The sequence below is a fragment of the Garra rufa genome, chromosome 2 (assembly GCF_049309525.1).
Source record: "Garra rufa chromosome 2, GarRuf1.0, whole genome shotgun sequence".
Taxonomy (NCBI): Eukaryota; Metazoa; Chordata; class Actinopteri; order Cypriniformes; family Cyprinidae; genus Garra; species Garra rufa.
In genome coordinates this window covers 74,384,085-74,406,346 of record NC_133362.1, presented here as the reverse complement: position 1 = coordinate 74,406,346, position 22,262 = coordinate 74,384,085, and the positions used below count along the sequence as shown (strand labels likewise).

At 40.4% G+C, this 22,262-nt stretch overlaps 5 non-coding genes across 5 annotated transcripts; 3 read left to right on the top strand and 2 right to left on the bottom strand.

The window, feature by feature from the left end:
* Positions 1-19,255: 19,255 nt before the first annotated feature.
* On the bottom strand, positions 19,256-19,370 carry LOC141327435 (U5 spliceosomal RNA). Its single transcript, XR_012354732.1, has one exon. It is a non-coding gene; the product is annotated as a U5 spliceosomal RNA (small nuclear RNA).
* Positions 19,371-20,208: 838 nt separating this feature from the next.
* Positions 20,209-20,290, top strand: trnas-uga (transfer RNA serine (anticodon UGA)). The gene has a single exon. It is a non-coding gene; the product is annotated as a tRNA-Ser (tRNA).
* A 511-nt stretch (positions 20,291-20,801) lies between these two features.
* Positions 20,802-20,883, top strand: trnas-aga (transfer RNA serine (anticodon AGA)). The gene has a single exon. It is a non-coding gene; the product is annotated as a tRNA-Ser (tRNA).
* A 154-nt stretch (positions 20,884-21,037) lies between these two features.
* Positions 21,038-21,109, top strand: trnah-gug (transfer RNA histidin (anticodon GUG)). The gene has a single exon. It is a non-coding gene; the product is annotated as a tRNA-His (tRNA).
* A 360-nt stretch (positions 21,110-21,469) lies between these two features.
* Positions 21,470-21,585, bottom strand: LOC141327340 (U5 spliceosomal RNA). Its single transcript, XR_012354641.1, has one exon. It is a non-coding gene; the product is annotated as a U5 spliceosomal RNA (small nuclear RNA).
* Positions 21,586-22,262: the final 677 nt, after the last annotated feature.

Genomic DNA, 22,262 nt, shown 5'->3' with positions numbered 1-22,262 from the left:
AGGTCCATGGTTTCCAGACTGACTAGCAGCGTGAATAAAATCGCGCTGTGCAAGGCAGGATGGGAAAACTGGTATGAATACATAAAAAGCAATTGGTCATAAAGGACTGGGTGATTGCCCACCGCAATAATGACTTTCTCCTCCATTTTAAAATTTATCCTCAGTTTGCTGCTCTTGAACAGGATGAACGTGATTGGCTGCCGCCTGGCTACTGTATTTGCGTAGAGCGATCCTGATTGGCTGATGCTTCCGTCGGCGGTGCTTCACTGGCATTGCTCACGGCAGAAGTTGAAAAATTCTCAGCCAGTGAAGCGCCGCCGACGGATCCACAATTCTTTTTTAGGCAACGCTTCACGTGAACACACTGTAATACGAGTGTTGAGTTTCATCGTGACTAGGGGTGTAACGGTACGCTAAAATCGTATTCGGTTCGGTAGGTGGGGGGAGTGAATGTACAGCACTCTCTCCACCCTCAATACCACGACTGAGGTGAGTCCCTTGAGCAAGGCACCGATACCCCAACTGCTCCCCGGGCGCCGCAGCAATGGCTGCCCACTGCTCCGGGTGTGTGTTCACTACTGTGTGTGTGCACTTGGATGGGTTAAATGCAGAGCACAAATTCCTTGTATGGGTCACCATACTTGGCCTCACTCACCCCCTTTCCTTTTCCTTTTTTACAGTGTCTTGGAGAGCTCGGTTCGGTTCATTTTCGGTACAAAAAATAAGAACTTACAAAATCTTTATTTTGAAAAGCTGCCAATATACAATAGAATTCTTGCATAAAATAAAAGCGACACATTTGGGTGATATTTTACATAATATTTTTTTAAGGCTCTGAAATGAAGCGGTTGCAATAAATGTTGTTATTATACAAATTAGATTGTTTATGAATGGTTATGGCGATTCATGTTACATTTGCATATTGTATTTTATGAATGAAAGTAAAACTGGCAAGTTGAATCTCTGTCTTGTTTTATTTAATGTTATCACAGGATAGTTAAATATAGGCTGTGTGTGGGGAAAAAAAGTGCGTGAAATAAGACCACAAAAATCTGTTAATGTGTTAACGGTCTAAACATATACATTCGGACTATATTTTTTTAGATACATACGTTTATAAGTATTTTATATGTATTTAAAGTTGAAAGTAAAATAAATTACAATATTTATTTATGTTAAATCATAATCTGCGTGACGCTGCCGTTAATTTGCTTTGATGACGTTCAGGGGCATTCCAAATGAGAGATTATTTTCAGCGAAGGCCAGTGAAGGGAGCAGTGAACACTGCGTAGGGACCCTGTCGATCGGAACGCACCCAAAGAGTATAGAATACCCTACATGTCAGTATTTGTTCTTTGACGCACCTTAACCAAAGCGCGAGTTTTACTGTTCGTCACTCAATAGCGTCCATGCGGAAACTCGCCTAGGAACATTGTTCCGCTGCGCTTAATATCACGCTAATAATAAATGTATATTATTTAATGAAAAAAAAAAATACCGAAACGGTACGCAAGTGGACCGAACCGAACAGGCCGTACCGAAACGGTTCAATACATCCCCGTGAACCGTTACACCCCTAATCGTGACAGTTGAGCTCAAATTTGCAGAAATATGGTCAAACATATTTGTCGCTTTTAAATACCAAGCTGTAAAGCATCATTTGTCAGCGTGAATGGAATAGTAATGAATAGTGTTTAACATATTTCATTTACAAAATACAACATGAATAAAATAAATTAAAACAAGCTTGAATCTGTGGCCGTCTTTCATGACATTTGTTACATCAATCTATCAGTTAAAGGAATTATTTTAACCAGGAAGCTTGCACACTAATGCTTATGAACTCATGAACTTTCTTTAAAAATACATGCTTCATATTATCCACACAAACTTCATTAATGTTCAAATAAGAGTAAAGTGCTTTTTAGAACAAAATTAAATTTGTTACGATAAACAAAACTCATATAATACTTTTTAGACATAGCGTCAGTGCAACTCGCCTCTCCTCAAAAGGCGGAACCGGTACACAACACTTAAAGGAGCCACGTACCACATTTAACAATTACACCAGCCACTGAAAATAAATCTATGAAAATGTGGAATCGCAACAACTTTGAGAATATAAAATTAAACACATATAAAATAATTGATAATTACGAGAGACATTTTTAAGGAGATTTTAACCCTTTCATGCATGAATTATAAAAAAAATTATTAAATTTTTTATGATTCTTTTCATTACTTTAATATGATGCTAAATTGAAATCCTTTTTAATTTTTACAAAACACATTTTTTAATTATTTAACTGTCCACGTATGTGGACACCATGAAATTGGACATAAAACCACAGCTGACAATATTGAATATTTAGTTTTAATGGCATGCTATGCTGTTTACATCAGCTCAGTTATTAAAAACAATAATATTACTAAATAATAACAATAAAACACATATTGTAGAAACAACAACAGTAGTTATATATGTGGAAACCTATTAGCAAAATGGGCAAATCATGGAAAACATTCACTGTTTATTGTAACAACTTATAATTTCGCCCTTATCTAACTTCCACTGTTCTCTGGAATATTCTCTGTTATTCTTGACCTTGACCTGTGTTGCTCCTGTTTGAAGGCAAAATACAAATTTGTCTCCATATGTATGTGTTAAGTTGCCATTTAATGCTATAATAATTAATTTAAATTGCTATTTATGTTGTTATATTTGTTAAATATCTGTTTTATTAAAATATCACACAATTCATAACATCTTTAAAAAAATAGAATATACATACTAGCAGATTACAGAAATGAGACTTTATGCAATCTGACTCCTGTTGCATAACGTCCACATACGTGGACAGTTGGTTTTTGGTGAATAAAAAAAATAATTTTACTCAGAATTTTAGTTAATAAAATACTAACATGTTCATCATACTTTACTGTTCACGCTAATATATTTTTTATCTCAATTGACCTCCTTCTATAAGTTTTTCACAGATATGTCTGGGCATTTAGCACATGGCTATCCATCCGCTGTCAGCCATCTTGGATTTATGATGTTATCAAGCAACAGGTGTTTCTCAATGTCAAGGATACGTCCTTGGCAGGACTGGTCCTTCCAAATCACTTCCTTCAGAGGCTAGGCGAGGCTCCTCTTAAGCATTCGGAGAACAAGTAAATGGAACAGGCTAGCAAGTGCACGTTATTGCGTCATTACGTGAGTGAAAAGGTCCGCTTTCGGCGCTGAAAAATGGAAGTGCAACCATTACTGGTTTGGTTGCTGTACAGCATTTTTTCTGATATGGAAATGGAGATGGTGAGGCAGCATCGGCGTCAGGCTCGAAGGAGGAGAATTTAAATTTGTCGTGGGAAATTTAATTTAATTTTAAAATTTCGTGGGATGGTAAGTAACGTTAACGCTCTTATCATTCATTTAAAAATAATTACATCCATTATGTCAAATTGACCCGCACTGTTTAAACACACTTGACAGTCAAAGAATCAATATGATTAAAAAGGAGTTTATTGATTTAAAAACGATTATATTGCCTGAGTGAACAGAACTGCGACCATAGCAACGCTCTGTTTTTCATGGCAACAGTGTGCCGTATACTTCACGGTGGTCTGTTATCAAGAAATAACAGACCTGAATTCAACCAAGCCATTGTAATAATATTTGATATTTGAAAAATATTTATAATTTAACAACTATTTGTTAAAGACTTGTCCTATCTCACAAACAAGTCCCCCCTGGAAATCAGTTGAGCCGATATGTTTAATAGATTAATAAACATTAAATAAATGGCAAAACTGAAATTATACTTAAACCTTCCTCTCTTCTACATGTTGTACAGGCTCGGCACTACTGTGCCATCAATGCCACAGTGTCAGTACTGCAGCGGTACTATGGAGAGGAGGACACTCGGCCATACTTCAGGCTGGGCAGAGAGGCCATGCAGCAGCTGATGGTGGGGCCCGACCCTGGAGACACTCGTGTTCCTGTTCTGGCTGGCAACCGATTCAGCCAACAGAGTTGTCTCCAGGGTCTTTAGCGTGCCTCTTCCCACAGTGCACAGAGTTGTCCACAAGATGGCAGATGAGGTGGTGGCTGTGCTCCCCCAATTTGTCCACTTCCCTCGCACACAGGAGGAGCTCCAAGTGGTTGGGGATGGTTTTGCTCGATTGGCTAATCACCAAGCATTTGGCAAGGCAGCAGGGGCAGTAGACGGCTGCCACATTAGAATAAAATGTCCCGGCGGCCCTGATGGTCACGATTACAACAACAGAAAGCTTTTCCCTTCAGTGGTGCTCCAGGCAGTCTGTGACCATCAGGGCCGCTTTATTGACATCTTTGTGGGTTACCCAGGAAGTGTGCATGATGCACGCATTATCAAGAACAGCCCCATCTACACTAGGGGGACTTACCCTCCGCCTGGGTATTTTCTCCTAGCTGACGGTGGCTACCCATGTCTACAGGAACCCCTGGCCCTTATCACACCATATAAGAGGCCAGTGAGAGGCATGGCAGAGCAAAGGTTCAACTACCATCATTCCAAAGGTCGCACAATCATTGAGTGTGCATTTGGAATGATGAAAACCCGCTTCAGGTGCATCTTTTTAGAAGCACTTGAAGTACATACACTGTTTGTCCCTAAGGTAATACATCATTGCAATACTTCTGTAGTGGATTTCTTAAGCAAATCATAGTATCCTACTCAAAATGACAGTTAATGATTAGGGATGCGCCGAAATTTCGGCCGCCGAAATTTTCGGCCGAAATAGCATTATCGGTTTCGGCCGAAACGTAAGAAAGCGCCGAAAATAAAAGCCGAAATTGTCGCCACGCCTCTCCCATCCTCCCGTCTCGTTCGCGCTGTCATTACGCATCAAACACGGAGTATGTCGGCGGTTTGGAAGCACTTCAAAGTTTCAGATGAGGACAGCAAAGTTGCAATATGCAACATTTGCTCTGCAAAAGTTTCAAGAGGGGGTTCGACAGCAAAGATATTTTCGACTACAGGTTTAATACACCACCTTAAGTCAAGACACACAATTGAATTTGAGGAATACCGTCAAACAACGTTGGTTAAAACTAAGCCAACTAGCACACCAACACCCTCGGTTGCCACATTTTTCGAAAAAATTAAGAAATTTGCAAATGACAGTGCTAAAGCACGTGACATAACAGAGAAAGTAATGGAATTCATTGCTTTAGATGACCAGCCGTTTTCAGTCGTGGAGGACATCGGATTTCGTAGGCTAATACACCACATTGAGCCGCGTTACACACTGCCAAGCAGACGGTATTTTGCAGAGACCTCTCTACCTGAAATGTATGACCGTGTTGCAAAACATGTTCATGAGCTCATGACCACAGATATCTCTGCTCTAAGTTTTACCACAGACATATGGAGCTCTGACGTTTGTCCAACTAGCATGCTCAGTTTGACAGCGCAGTGGTTTTTCTACTGGATTTTCTACTGGATTCTCTATCTTATTGTTAATTCTGCCGTTTTAAATTGAAAGATATAGCTTAATTTAATTTCTGGTCTTATCCATCAAACTAATCTGACTAATTTGATTGTTCGCCTTACTCTATAATCACGAGTGCAGCACGTTAGCATTCCATAGCCGGTTAATTTGCCGCTCGCACTCCATTCACGCTTTTAACTCTTGTTTACTATTTTTAGCATTGCGCTGGCCGGTTAACTTGCCATCTGCGTTCCATTCACGTTTTTATTTATTTTTTCTCGTGTTTAATATCGTTAGTACTCTTTTAGCCGGTTCCGTTCCGTTTTTTTCTCCCCCTGATCTGTTCTTCAGGAACTCTAACAACATTGGTAAGTTGAAATCATTCTACAATCACGGTGAGTAATGGCTTCTTCTCCTACAATTGTAGTCTGCACTGCTTGCCACATGTATAGCTTATCTATCTCTGTCAGCAGTGAGCCTTATACATGTGATAAATGCAGGAATATAGTCAGGCTGACAGAGAAGATTTCAGAACTAGAGTCACGCATCCAAACTTTAATGGAGGATAGTAAGAATGTGAGGGCCTTAGATACGGTTTTGGATGTGACTAGCTCAGAAAGCCCTGTACATTGTTCGGTTCCGGTAACAACGCCCATGCAGCAGGGCAATTGGGTGACTGTGAGGCGGCATAGTCGCGGGTCAAAACACCGCTCTTCCGTTCCGATCAGAACATCAAACAGGTTCTCCCCACTCAGTGAAGCACCCACTGAGAAACCTGATGAAAGTGCTCTAGTAATTGGCGATTCTATTGTACGGAACGTGAAAATAGAGACACCAGCCAACATAGTCCAATGTTTACCGGGAGCCAGAGCGCCTGCCCACATAGCAATTGACATCTGGCCCAGCTCTGGGCCAAGCAAAGCAGTTACACTCGGCCCAAATGCCACAAAGAATTACGGCCCTTGTGCGGCCCAAATCTGCAATACAGCCATGAGCCACACATGAGCCATAACTGGCCCAAATCTCAGCCAAATGGTAACTTATAACCAGCCCTGAACAGGGCCAGAACGTGTTTTAATAGTGCTACCCAATCTCAGCCTTCAGTCAACCAGATAGAGACCACCCTGATATCAAGCAACCATTGAATCAATGTCAGAAATGGTTGATTTGTCAATGTTAATGACATTGAATTAATATCACCCGCTATTAATGCTAAAAAGAATGTTAAAATTTCAACAAATCACCATTATTGTGATCAGTAATAGCTTTAGTTGGGCTCTTGACTATTACTTTTTGTTAAGTTAACTGTCTTTTGGATCTACAATAGTGTTTCAGTATAAACACTGAGGCCAAAAAAAAAGTAAAAAAAAAAATGCAGTTGGAGCAGATTACTATTTGTGATGGTGTCAATTAAGTTAAAGAAACTAAAGCTGATAAATAATACTGAATAAAATTGATGGTCTTTCATTACTGATGTAAGTGTTCTTTATCACAAATGCAAAAATTCTGTGGTAATGTTAAGTAAGATTTAGACATCAACACTTGTCATGCAAACCACATCAATGGTGACAATCATAAAGCTAATTCAGATAAACAGATCAACTGCAATGCATGCTGGGAATCATGAATGAGTTTTGTTCTATGTTAATACCCAGCATGCATTTCTGCATAAAAATTTGTTTTGCTGAATGTCACCATTGTTGAGTTGCATACGCTGATTCTTGATGTGTTTTTTCCCGGTTAATTTAGAGAAGTACGATATCTGGACCCCTGCTAAAATTTGTCTCAAAAAAAAAACAACGACATATAAATTCAAACACACTTATGAACAAATATTTAAGCAAGCTCACCAAGATTGCAATTACTATCATCATCTGCTCCCAGCAGAGTTTAGCTTTCATTGTCTTAACCAATGTATTTTAGCACATTGTTACAAAAGACAATGAAATTCTAACATTAGAGTCAAGAGTCTAACTACAGCAAATACTGATCACAACAATGGTGGTTTGATAAATTTTCAACATAAATAGCGGATACAAAAGATTCATAAATCAACCATTTTGGACATTGATTCAATGGTTAACTGCTATCACTGTGGTCTCTATGTGGTTGACTAAAGGCTGAGATTGGGTAGCACTATTAAAACATGTTCTGGCCCAGTTTAGAGCTGGTTATAAGTTACTATTTGGCTGAGATTTGGGCCAGTTATGGCTCACGTGTGCCTCATGTCTGTAGTCCAGATTTGGGCCGCACACGGGCCGTAATTCTTTGCGGCATTCGGGCCGAGTGTAACTGCTTGCTTGGCCCAGAGCTGGGCCAGACGTCAATTGCTATGTGGGTGACATCTTGGCAAATTTAAAAGTGCTGGCTAATGCTAAATGTAAATTCAGTAAGATTGTTATTCACGTCGGCGCTAATGATGTTCGACTTCGCCAGTCGGAGATCACTAAAAATAATGTTAAAGAGGTGTGTGAACTTGCAAGTACGATGTCAGACACTGTAATATGCTCTGGTCCCTTCCCGGCTTATCGTGGTGACGAGATTCACAGTAGACTGTGGTCACTCCATGGCTGGATGTCAAAGTGGTGCCCGCAAAATAACATAGGTTTCATAGACAATTGGACAAGCTTTTGGGGCAGACCTGACCTGTTGAAAAGAGATGGTCTTCATCCCTCCGGATGTGGAGCATCTCTTCTATCTAGAAATATGGCACATAGTCTTAGAGTTTGCACTTGACTCACTGGGGCCCAGGTCAGGAAGCAGACAGACTGGCTAAACCGACCATCTGCTAGCCGCCTCACGTCACAGAAATCAGTTAATTCTCAGCACATAGAGACCCTTTCACCTAGATATCACTCTATAGAGACTGTGTCTGTTCCCCGAGCTAGAAAACACAAAAAACACATGAATCAAATCAAGACTAACAATTTAATTGATGTTCAACAAATAAAAAATATATATAATACAGAGAAACAATTGATAAAGCTTGGCTTATTGAATATCAGGTCCCTTTCTACAAAAGCACTTTTTGTAAATGATATGATCACTGATCATAACCTAGATGTGCTCTGTTTGACAGAAACCTGGCTAAAACCAGACGATTACATTATTTTAAACGAGTCCACCCCCCAAGATTACTGTTATAAACATGAACCGCGTCTAAAAGGTAAAGGAGGAGGTGTTTCTACTATTTATAGCAGTATTCTCAATGTCTCTCAGAGAACGGGCTTCAATTATAACTCATTTGAAGTTATGGTGCTTCATATAGCATTATCCAGAGAAACAGGTACTAATGATAAATCCCCTGTGACGTTTGTGTTAGCTACTGTATACAGGCCACCAGGGCACCATACAGACTTTATTAAAGAATTTGCTGATTTTCTATCCGAATTAGTGCTGGCCGCAGATAAAGTCTTAATAGTGGGTGATTTTAACATCCATGTTGATAATGAAAAAGATGCATTAGGAACAGCATTTATAGATATTTTGAACTCGATTGGGGTTAGACAACACGTGTCAGGTCCTACTCATTGCCGAAATCATACTCTAGATTTAATACTGTCACATGGAATTGATGTTAATGGCGTTGAAATTCTGCAGCAAAGCGATGATATCTCAGATCATTATCTAGTCTCTTGTATAATCCAGATAGCTAAAACTGTTAATTCAATTCCTTGCTACAAATACGGTAGAACCATCACTTCTACTACAAAAGACTGCTTTGTAAGTAATCTTCCTGACTTATCTGAATTCCTCAGCATATCCAATAGCTCAGAAAAACTTGATGATGTAATAGAAACTATGGACTCTCTCTTTTCTAGCACTTTAGATACAGTTGCTCCAGTGCGCCTAAAAAAGATTAAGAAAAACAGTGTAACACCGTGGTATAACGATCATACCCACGCCCTAAAGAGAAAAGCACGAAAAATGGAACGCAGCTGGAGGAAAACAAAACTAGAGGTTTTTCGTACTGCTTGGCGTGAATGTAATTTATCTTATAGGAAAGCATTAAAAACTGCCAGATCGGATTACTTTTCATCTCTCTTAGAAGAAAACAAACATAACCCTAGGTATTTGTTCAATACTGTGGTTAAATTAACTAAAAATATTGCAGCAACAGGTTTAGACATTTCCCAAAAGCACAGCAGTAATGACTTTATGACGTACTTTACCTCCAAGATAGACACTATTAGAGATAAAATTGTAACCATACAGCCGCCCGCTACAGTATCGCATCAGATAGTGTGTTGTAGATCTCCTGAGGAACAATTCCATTCATTCTCTATTATAGGAGAGGAGGAATTGTATAAACTTGTTAAATCATCTAAACCCACAACATGTATGTTAGACCCTATTCCATCTAAGCTACTAAAGGAGGTACTTCCAGAAGTCATAGATCCTCTTCTGAATATTATTAATTCGTCACTATCATTAGGATATGTCCCCAAAACCTTCAAAATAGCTGTTATTAAGCCACTCATTAAAAAACCACAACTTGACCCCTATGAATTAATTAACTACAGACCAATTTCGAATCTCCCTTTTCTGTCAAAGATACTAGAAAAGGTAGTATCCTCACAATTATGCTCCTTCTTAGAGAAAAATGGTATCTGCGAGGATTTCCAGTCAGGTTTTAGACCATATCATAGTACTGAGACTGCTCTAATTAGAGTAACAAATGACCTGCTATTGTCAAGCGATCGTGGTTGCATCTCTCTATTAGTGCTACTGGATCTTAGTGCCGCATTTGATACTATTGACCACAACATTCTTTTAAATAGACTTGAAAATTATGTAGGCATTAGTGGTAGTGCACTGGCATGGTTCAAATCGTACTTGTCTGACCGTCATCAGTTTGTGGCAATAAATGAAGAGGTATCATTTAGATCGCAAGTGCAGTATGGAGTACCTCAAGGCTCAGTGCTAGGGCCATTACTTTTTACGCTTTACATGTTACCCTTGGGAGATATCATCAGGAAACATGGTGTTAGCTTTCATTGTTACGCTGATGATACTCAGCTCTATATTTCTTCGCAGCCCGGCAAAACATATCCATTCGAAAAACTAACAGAATGCATAGCTGATATTAAAAACTGGATGGCGAATAACTTCTTACTGTTAAATTCTGAAAAAACAGAGGTATTAATTATTGGACCTAAAACCTCCACAAGTAATGACCTAAAACACAGTCTAATACTAGATGGCTGCTCTGTAAATTCGTCATCATCAGTTAGGAACCTAGGCGTCCTATTCGATAGCAATCTCTCCTTTGAGAGCCACATTTCTAGCATCTGCAAAACCGCATTTTTCCATCTTAAAAATATATCTAAATTACGACCTATGCTATCAATGTCAAATGCTGAAACATTAATTCATGCGTTCATGACCTCAAGGATAGATTATTGTAATGCTTTATTGGGTGGTTGTTCTGCACGCTTAATAAACAAACTCCAGCTGGTCCAAAATGCAGCAGCTAGAGTTCTTACTAGAACCAGAAAGTATGACCATATTAGCCCGGTTCTGTCAGCACTGCATTGGCTCCCTATTAAACATCGTATAGATTTTAAAATCTTGCTAATTACTTATAAAGCCCTCAATGGTTTAGCTCCTCAGTACTTGAACGAGCTCCTATCGTATTATAGTCCTTCACGTCCGCTGCGTTCTCAAAATTCTGGCAATTTGATAATACCTAGAATATCAAAATCAACTGCCGGCGGCAGATCATTTTCTTATCTAGCGCCTAAACTCTGGAACAATCTACCTAACACTGTTCGGGAGGCAGACACACTCTGTCAGTTTAAATCTAGATTAAAGACACATCTCTTTAACCTGGCTTACACATAAAATCATTAACACATTTCTATAATTCAAATCCGTTAAAGGATTGTTAGGCTGCATTAATTAGGTCAACCGGAACCGAAAACACCTCCCATAACACCTGATGCACTCGTTGCATCGTAAAAAGAATGGCATCTACGCTAATATTAGTCTGTTTCATTCTTATTCCGAGGTCACCGTAGCCACCAGATCCAGCCTGTATCTGGATCAGATGGTCACTCCAGTCCCCCGGATCCAGTCCGTACCCAGCTTAGATCGTGGATCACCACCTAGAGATGACTTCAATAGCCGTGGATGTCAACCAGATGAGCTCCAAGGCGGATCATCAATAAAGACCTCGTCAACCTTGACGGCCATTGGCACTACACCACAGGATCCTGATGAGTTCTCTACAATCAGACATTGGTACAAACTGTTGTTTGGTCTGGCCAGAGGAGAACTGGTCCCCCGACTGAGCCTGGTTTCTCCCAAGGTTTTTTTCTCCATTTCTGTCACCTGTGGAGTTTTGGTTCCTTGCCGCTGTCGCCTCTGGCTTGCTTAGTTGGGGACATTTTCCAGCGATATCGTATACTATTTGAACTGAACTGACGATGATATCACTGAATTCATTGATGAACTGCCTTTAACTGAAAATTGATTGTTACAATAATGCGTTACTTACACACTATTGTGCTGTTTAAATACTGTGCAGTTGCTTTGACACAATCTGTATTGTAAAAGGCGCTATATAAATAAAGGTGACTTGACTTGATAAACGCGGAGTTTAAATTGCAAAACATTCTGCTTCATGCACAGGAGTTTGTCGGCTCACACACTGCAGCAGCAATATCCGATGCTTTGGCTAACATGTTTGAAACTTGGAACATAGACAAGTCTAAAGTGCATGTGATTGTGAGAGATAATGCACGGAACATGATAAAGGCTATGGATGACAGTGGATTAAAGAGCATACCTTGTATGGCACACACGCTGCAGTTGGCTGTGAATGAGGGAGTGCTTAGTCAGCGCAGCATATCAGAAATCACAGCAACTGGGAGAAAAATTGTGGGACATTTTAAGCATTCTCCGCTTGCTTATTCCAGACTACAAGATTTGCAAAAACAGTTTGGGATGCCAACAAAACGACTACAGCAAGATGTGGCCACTCGCTGGAACAGTACATACTATATGTTGCAAGGATTACTTGAACAGAAGCGGGTTTTAGCTGCATACATGACAGATCACGACCTGCCAGCAACTTTGAGTGCACATCAGTAGATGTTGGTGGAAAACATTGTCTCTCTCTTCTCGCCCCGTTCGAACAGTTAACCAAGGAAATAAGCTCAGCTCAAGCGTCTGTTGCTGAAGTTATTCCACTGATCGCAGCACTGAAGCGCCTGCTTGGAAAAGAGGCGGAAACAGATCATGGCGTAAAAACAGCTAAAAAAACTCTACTGGAGGCTGTTAACAAACGCTTCCAAGACATTGAGTCAAACCCTCTTTACGGAATAACAATATTACAACAATATTAGATCCACGCTTTAAAGACCATTACTTTGACGATGAGAAAAGGCAGGATGTACGCGAAATGGTGCAAACAGAACTCACGGCTCTTGAAACCTCTGGTGAAGCACAAGCCGCGACGGGGAGAACAGAGCAAACTGTGCCTGAGAAACGGTCACGTACAAGTGATGAGGCGCACATTCCTTCGCTTTCTGATATGTTTGACGAAATTTTACAGGAAAGCGTCCCAACCCACAGCGGTGTAAGAGCAAGCGCAGCCTCACAACAAGTAGCAACCTATCTAGCTGAACTACCCATTGGCAGAAGTGACAATCCACTTGACTACTGGCGCGCGAACAAAGATCGCTTTCCTTTGCTTGCATGGACTGCGCGCAAGTACTTATCTGCCCCAAGCACCAGCACAGACAGTGAGAGATTATTCAGTGCAGCATCTCATGTTCTTGATGAGAAGAGAAATCGTCTCTCCAGCCAGAAAGCTGAACAACTTTTGTTCATAAAGAGAAATCTGCCACTTTTGCTAAAATAAAAGCAGCCTAATTTGATGTTGTTTACAGTTAAAGGTTTGATTTATTTATTCTGTTATTGCAATGTTGTTTTGCACAGTAATTTAAAATTGAAGTAAAACGTTTAATGCAGGTAATATTTTGCACAATTCGTAAAGGCACTAAAAGCTAGCACAGACTGAGTGATTTTATTCAGTGCAGTATGTTCTTCATGAGAAGAGGAACTGTGTCTTCAACCAGAAAACTGAAAAACTTTTGTTCATAAAGATAAACCTGCTTCTTTTGCTTAAATTAAAAGCAGACCAATTTAGTGTGTATAGTTATGTTGTTTACAGTAAGAGGTTGGATTTATTTATTTTTCTTCTGTTTGTGCACTGTTGTTTGGTACAGTAATTTAAAATTGAAGTAAAAAAGCAGCTAGCATTTTTTTTGCACAATTTTGTTACAGAAAGAAATTTTATTTAGTTTTGTTATTGTTAAACAGCCTTATTACTGTTATTTATTATCAATAAAAGTTTGATTGCTTAATTAATTTGTAGTTTTTTTAATACAAACAAAAAGAAAATATTTTAAACATGTTTTTTAATGAAGCCATTTTCGGTTTCGGTATCGGTTTTTGGCCAAGTGCATCCAAAATTTTCGATTTCGTTTTCGGCCCAGAATTTTCATTTCGGTGCATCCCTATTAATGATAGTCACACTACCTTACTGTATGTGTTCATGTTTTTTCATAACTCAACAGTCTTGTTTTGCTCTGCCTTGCGCATAGGTGTTGACGGCTTGTGTAATTTTGCACAACATTTGTGTTGGTGTCAGGGACGTGCTGGAAGAGGTTGTGGAGGAGAACAACCAGCCACCTGTGGAGCTTAATGGTGGGGAGAGCCGGAATGGAGCTCCTTGGCGGGTGTCGCTGACCAACGAGGTGTCTGCACTCCGCGAGGCACCTCTTGACCATGACTATTTTTGTCAGGTGAATAATTAAGTGTGGACTATGACCTGCTGTGCTTACATCCAAGTACATACAACCCCACCATTGGTAAATACCCATAGTCAAGAAGGTAAATGTAATATACTTAATGTACCAGTGATGTACTGTGTTATGGTCTTAACTGACCAAAAAAGTACATTAAAGGGATAGTTCACTCCAAACTTCTGTCATCATTTACTCTCCCTCAAGTTGTTTCAAACCTGTATGAATTTCTTTTTTCTGCTGAACACAAAAGAAGATATTTTGAAAAATGTCTGTGACCAAACAGTTGATGGACCCCATTGACTTGCATAGTAGGAAGCAAAATACTATTGAAGTCCATGGGGTCCATCAACTGTTTGGTTTCAGACATTTTTCAAAATATCTTCTTTTGTGTTCAGCAGGAAAAAAAAAAGGCAATTTCCTGCTGTCGCCTTGCCATCCTCTGTCCCTTGACCTGTGGCAGGACACTTACATTCCTAAACAGTGAAGACCAAAAAGTTGTGATGCTTTACACTACCGTTCAAACGTTTTGGGGTCAGTACGATTTAAAATGTTTTTAAAATAATTCTCTTCTGATAACCATGGCTGCGCTTATTTGATTAAAAATACTTCAAAAATCATAGTTATAGTATTAATTGTTATTTCAGTGTAAATCAGCTGTTTTCTATGTGAATATACAGTAAAGTGTAATTTATTCCTGTGATCAAAGCTGAATTTTCAGCATCACCAGTCTTCCGTGTCACATGATCCTTCACAAATCAGTATAATGTGAGGATTTGATGCTCAAGAAACATTATGATTATCAATGTTGAAAACAGTTGTTTGTCTGTCAGTTGTACAGTTTTTTTTCCACAGGATTCTTTGATTAATAGGAAGTTCAAAAGAACAGCATTTGTTTTGTACAGTATTGATTTCTTTCCTCCAAAAAAATAAAAATAAAATTCTCACTGACCCCAAACTTTTGAATGGTAGTGTATTAGTACTATTGTACACTTCACCGGAAGCAGGCCCAAGTCTGTCAGATTAACATTCAAGGCTTACTTCAAAAATCACAAGTTACATTAAAATGTGGATAAACAATTATTTCCATACTTGTCTCCCACCTTGTACTTGGTTTTTAAATTGTCCCACTTTTTTTTGGCCTGGGCGTGGGAAACCCTCCCTTCGAGCCCCATCTTCTCCAAAATAAGCCTACACTGTTAGACATTTCAAAGGGTTTTTACAGTAACTTACTGGCAACACTGTTGCCAGTAAGTTACTGTAATTAGAATTAACAGTACCCAACTGTATTTCAGTTTACAGTAAGGTACTGGAGTAATGTACTGCCATATATTATTGTAATTCATTGTTTTGTATATAGATTTAATTAAATTTTATAATTTTATATAGAATTAATTTTATAGTTACTACTGATATTCAATTCAAACAGACACAATTATTCCAAAATATCACATTTTTTATTTAAACATTGCATATATAACACTGAAACACAGAAAAAAATATTCCAATGCTGGAACACTGCATCTTCACTCTTTCTCCCATCAAATGGCATTCCAGGTGCTGCTCCAAAACATAGGTCACCTTTGCTCACCGTCCACTTTGTTACACAGAGAAATTTGTTCCCTGAAAAAAAAAAAAAAAGAAATTACACATTTGTAAAAGACAAACCCCCATATGGAATACACAAACCTCTCAAAATCATAGTGAAGTTATTCTCTTACCATGAATTATTAGTCCCAGCGTGGGTAACCTGCTCTTGTCCTCTGTGATGCTTCATTTGAGTTGCCTTTAAACACACACAAAATGCAGTAAATATTAAATTCAATTTAAAAAAAGGCAGCTAGTCATAAAACTTTTGTTTAACCTAACGTTAGTTAACATACGATTTTGTATTCTCAACTATAGGCTACTGCTGAACATTAAATAACACCTGAACAAAATTTCACATTAGCTAACTGTTAATATAAGATTATGCTTTGCGCGTTAAAATAATTTAATTTGGTAATTTAATAAGCTGACAGCGTCGTTTGTTAATTGAAAGTACAGCGCAGTTTACCGTGGTAAAGTTTATGTACCATAATGTTGACGAGTAAATGTTACTAGGTTAAACTGTTGGGCAAAAATCTGACAAACCACACACAAACAGACATACAAATAACAAATATATATATATATATATATATATATATATATATATTTTACCTTGCTTGCTTGTAAGGTGCGTCAATACACAGCGCAGATGCTCTTCGGAACTCTCCCGCTCTCGGGTTCCATCCCCGGGGGAAACCCCCGGCTCTGCCTCGCTGGTTCCGTGTCCTCAGACGCGAGCGACGCGACGCGACAAAAGACCGTATAGAAACCAATCCGTGAAACTATCCACAATAGATGCAGGACAGTAAACTGATGCCCCAGTATATTTTTGAGGTTCAGTAGTACTCTAAATTAAATACGCTGTTCCACTCGCACTGTTTCTAAAACGAAGGATAAACTCCTGTGGCGAAAAATCCTGTCAGTCCAAATGTAAGAAATGAGGAAAAGAATTATCTCAATTGAGTGGTGCCAAAGAGGTCGTTACCACAAATACAGTAGTATACCTCAATTTTTAAAAATACAGTTAGTCTCTGTATGTGGTGTTTGACGTCACAGAAAATTCCCATGATGCAAAGGGAATTACAGTTATTTACTTTAAAGGGAATTTGCTGTTTTATACTGGGTGATATACAGTAAAAAACTGTAGAAATTACAGAAATGTCTAACAGTGTATATGTGAATGACGGGGAGAAATAAAAAGAAGATTACACAGCTATCACTTCTGAACATTAAATAATTTACTTCTCACCGATATCCGTTCGCCGCGGTGTCTCTCTTCCCGGTAAACAGCTGTTTTTTTTCTACACGGAGACAAATGACCGCCTCCGTTTGTTCCTTGGTCCCTGTTAAAAAAGACGAGAAAGCTATGAATAACGCTGTGAATGGTATAATATTAACGTTAAATTACTTTGGACAACTTAACTAAGTTAGTAATTTACAAAAGAAATGCCGGTGAAGGCTAACAATTGTGAAATGACATGATGGTCCAGTTCAGTTAGCCATCAATAACGTAATTTGTAATACCAATACGGTAGTAATTGTCATAGTCAGGCGGGTTGAGGAGTGGAGATGGAGGAGGAGAACCGGATTAAATGTAATATAAAGTTTATTTAACAAAAATACTGAAATTACAAACAAACAAATCAAAACCAGGAGCAAGAATTGAGAACATGTAACGTTAATGACGGACAGCTGGGAGTGATCAGACACAGACTAAAATACACAGAAAACAAGGCGTGGTTACAAACGAGATGACGAGGGGGAAATACAAATATGGGCATAGACTGAACCAACTAAGAACAAACCAAAAGGGGGAGACAAGGACTAAACCATATGGACTAGAAACAGAAGGGGAAAAACATTGGGAAAACAGAACAGGACAGGACAAAATACTGACAGTAATCTGTACTGTTTAATACAAAAATGTTTTTTAAGTAATTTGTAAATGTACTTACATTTGAAAGCATATTGCCACGTTGGCGCTCCGACTCCGCTAACGTCCAACATTTTGTATTTTTGAACAAGATAGCAAAGCTGTGCGCATAGGATTGTGGGTGATTGTAGAGAGCGAAGGCTACACTTATGCATCCTTTCTTGTGTATAGGATATTTTTCAAACGAAGGACGCAAAATGAAGAGCGACTTTCGGGAGCGACAGCCAATAGAAAAGAAGACGATAGTGCTCATGTGATCATTCTCCTTTCAGCTCCAGCAGTGATCTTAAAAAATCAAAACCAAAATGTGTTAAATGTATGACAACAGACAAAATCATAAATGATTAGATAGCAAATAAACGTACCATATTAAAAATAATATTAACTGCATTAAAATGAATTGTAACTTGCTTGTCTTGCTTTGGATAAAAACGTCTGTTAAATGATTAAATGTAAATGTAATGTAAATGTAATTGTATAGAAACACTACCGTTTACACTCCTACTCACACAATGTATAAAATGCATTTAATTATGTATACTACATATATTAATGCAATTAAATTAATACTGGAGTAATGCACTGTGTACATAAACAAACTTTATATTAATACAATAAGCTATATGTATTCATGTATTCAGTGCAATATAGGCTACAGTATACATTTTAGAGTGCATAAATACACACACACACATACATTATATACATTGCATATACTGTATATGTATATAAATGTATATAAACAATACATACTATGTAGTCTCATTCCATTTGTTCATAAATTGTCAATAAATGGTAATAACAGAAATATTTATCTTGTGTTTGTGTGTGTGTGAATATTATTTTTCCCTTTTTTTAGTTGAAGAATGCAAAAAAAAATGGAAAAACCTTTGTGATATATATAGAAGAGAGTTAAACAAAATAAAAGAAAGAAAAAGTGGCTCAGCTGCTTGTCCAGTAAAACCTTGGAAGTATGGGCTTCCTTAAGCCATTTATAGAGTACCGAAGCACAAGTGGAAACATGTCCCAAGGAGTTGGGGAGCCCACTGTGGCAATTGAACTCCAAAACCAGAAAAAGACAGAAGTCGCTGCTAGTGTCAACAGGGCTTTATGTTTCGCGAAAATCCTAAAGTCTGTGGAAAAATCCTATTGGGTTATATGTATATACAAATAATACAAAATTAAGGATAATTCTTTGGCTTCAATATATCTCGCGGAAAGGATTTTCCTCGAGCGTAAGATACTTACGCAGTACTCGTTCCCTCTCTGAGAGAACCGAGGTTACGTTAGTAACCGAGTACGTTTGTTTGAACCATCTCCTGGGAGAACAAGAGCGTATAACACTGTTTTATCTTGATTGGGTATTATGCTGGTATTACGAGGCGCGCTTCGTTCCACTGCACGCTGGCGGGTGGCCAGATTGACTCTGCTCTTGACACTCTAGTGTAGCTCTGCTGTGAGCAGAGCCCCCAAAAATACAGGTCACTCGCAAAGGTTCCCCTCCACGGAAATCTTTAATAAAAGGCGAAAGATTTATGCGCTGATGACGAGAAACTCGAGATGTGTCTCTATGCCCTTGGACCTGTGCGCTCACTGTGGTAAACCACTACGCTCACCAAGGGTAATCTAGGGTGCCGACACCTGCCAACATGATTTTCGTCACCCCCCTCACTCCAAATGGGAGAAGTAAAAGTTATGAAAGTCCCTTCCCTCACCCAGTATTCACAAACCCGATCAAGGTAATGTCATCTCTTTTTTCATGCCCCCGTATTAGAGGCCAAAAAAAATATTAAATGAAATAAAGCGGTCCAAATAATGACCCACTGTAATGTGTAGCATTCAAGATATTGAGAGACTTTAGCTCGTGGCGGGTCAATCTGGTATTTCATGGAGTAGGGGCTCGTTTTGGCAAGTTGGGTGCAGTCGCATGTGCTGGGAGCGAAGAACAGCAAGCGCAACTCTTCGTTAGTATGGTGGACAGTATCTCCCCCTGTCACGTGGAAGACCGGGGTTAGATTCCCCAACAAGGAGACCTAGTTCTTTGCTGCTGTTGAACGACTCATCCAAAAGCTTTTGGTGCAGACAGAGGTCACAGAAGGAGTTCTGCTTCGAGGTCAACCGCAGCCAAAAACTGTGCGTTGGCCGGGAATCGAACCCGGGTCAACTTCTTGGAAGGCAGCTATGCTCACCACAATACCACCAACGCAGGCGCTCGGTGCCAGATTTAAGTGGTCAGATAAGAATGCTCGAATCCGGGTCATGGCAGCCCTTTGTCGTTGAGCGACGGGGACGTCCAGCTTCTTTTTGCCAACTCACCCTTCAGTTGGATTTTGCGCCTGAAGCTCGGCGGCATCCTGTGCTGCCCGCCTCGAGACGAGAGCAGGCGGTCCACATGCAGGCGTAGTCGTGGCCGAGAGGTTAAGGCGATGGACTTGAAATCCATTGGGGTCTCCCCGCGCAGGTTCGAACCCTGCCGACTACGGTCGGGCATTCCCCCTTTTGCCTTTAGCGACGGTGGTTTGGCCTTCGCTCTCTCTGACGTAATTGCGTGCGGCCTTTGTCCCGTAGCTCCTGTGGCAAGTGAGCTTCTGCTGGCGGCTTGTGGAGAAAGTGTTCTTATATAAAAAGTAAGGGGCGCACAAAACACAAGAGCCTGGATAGCTCACTCCGTAGAGCATCAGACTTTTAATCTGAGGGTCCAGGGTTCAAGTCCCTGTCCCTGTTCGGGCGAAGGGCCATCTTCTTGTTGTCGCCCTCAGCTTGCAGTCGTGCCGGTCCAGCTCTGCCGTGTGGCGGCGTACGCTTAAAGATGTGATAGAGTTCACATAGAGTGTTTGCTATGCTGCCCCTTCATGAATGTTTTGTTGCTTGTGGTGGGCTGTTTTCCCCTTTAGGAGTTTTATGCTAGGCGATTTCAGTAAAGCGGTAGCCAGTTCATTGTTTTTTCAGCCAACTTTGAGGTTGACAACGGGACAGAGGACGTCTGGGCCGCCGTAGTCGTGGCTGAGTGGTTAAGGCGATGGACTAGAAATCCATTGGGGTCTCCCCGCGCAGGTTCGAATCCTGCCGACTACGCTCTTCGCCGGTGCTGAGGAGAAGTGGCCGGGCCCTTTTCTTCCGTGTCCCTAGCACGGATTTGTGTGCCCTCTCTCCACAGTAATAAAAAGCGCCGCTAGTCCTTTTTTTTCAATTCGGACGGCCGGCACCACCAGATGTGAGCCAGTGGGGCGCCGTGATCGTATAGTGGAGAGTACTCTGCGTTGTGGCCGCAGCAACCCCGGTTCGAATCCGGGTCACGGCAGGCTTTTTGTTCACTGAGCTCCTTTCTGCCACCTCCATTTTTCGTACGGGTGCGGTGCCAGTTAAACTATACCAACAACGCAGGCAGCAGAGGCTGGCTTTCGGGGTCAACAAAGAAGGCTCGAAGCGCACGAGTCACTGATAGGGCCAAAAGAGCTAAAGGCCATCTTTGTTTGAGCCCGTCCAGAGTTTTTCTCGCGTCATGGATGAGAGAGCGCTGTCTTTCCATGCTGGCTAAAGAAATTTGAAGCTGCGAAGCTGGAAGCGCAAAGGCTGCAAACACAGACCATGACGAGGCGCGCTTCGTTCCACTGCACGCTGGCGGGTGGCCAGATTGACTCTGCTCTTGACACTCTAGTGTAGCTCTGCTGTGAGCAGAGCCCCCAAAAATACAGGTCACTCACAAAGGTTCCCCTCCACGGAAATCTTTGGTAAAAGGCGAAAGATTTATGCGCTGATGACGAGAAACTCGAGATGTGTCTCTATGCCCTTGGACCTGTGCGCTCACTGTGGTAAACCACTACGCTCACCAAGGGTAATCTAGGGTGCCGACACCTGCCAACATGATTTTCGTCACCCCCCTCACTCCAAATGGGAGAAGTAAAAGTTATGAAAGTCCCTTCCCTCACCCAGTATTCACAAACCCGATCAAGGTAATGTCATCTCTTTTTTCATGCCCCCGTATTAGAGGCCAAAAAAAATATTAAATGAAATAAAGCGGTCCAAATAATGACCCACTGTAATGTGTAGCATTCAAGATATTGAGAGACTTTAGCTCGTGGCGGGTCAATCTGGTATTTCATGGAGTAGGGGCTCGTTTTGGCAAGTTGGGTGCAGTCGCGTGTGCTGGGAGCGAAGAACAGCAAGCGCAACTCTTCGTTAGTATGGTGGACAGTATCTCCCCCTGTCACGTGGAAGACCGGGGTTAGATTCCCCAACGAGGAGACCTAGTTCTTTGCTGCTGTTGAACGACTCATCCAAAAGCTTTTGGTGCAGACAGAGGTCACAGAAGGAGTTCTGCTTCGAGGTCAACCGCAGCCAAAAACTGTGCGTTGGCCGGGAATCGAACCCGGGTCAACTTCTTGGAAGGCAGCTATGCTCACCACAATACCACCAACGCAGGCGCTCGGTACCAGATTTAAGTGGTCAGATAA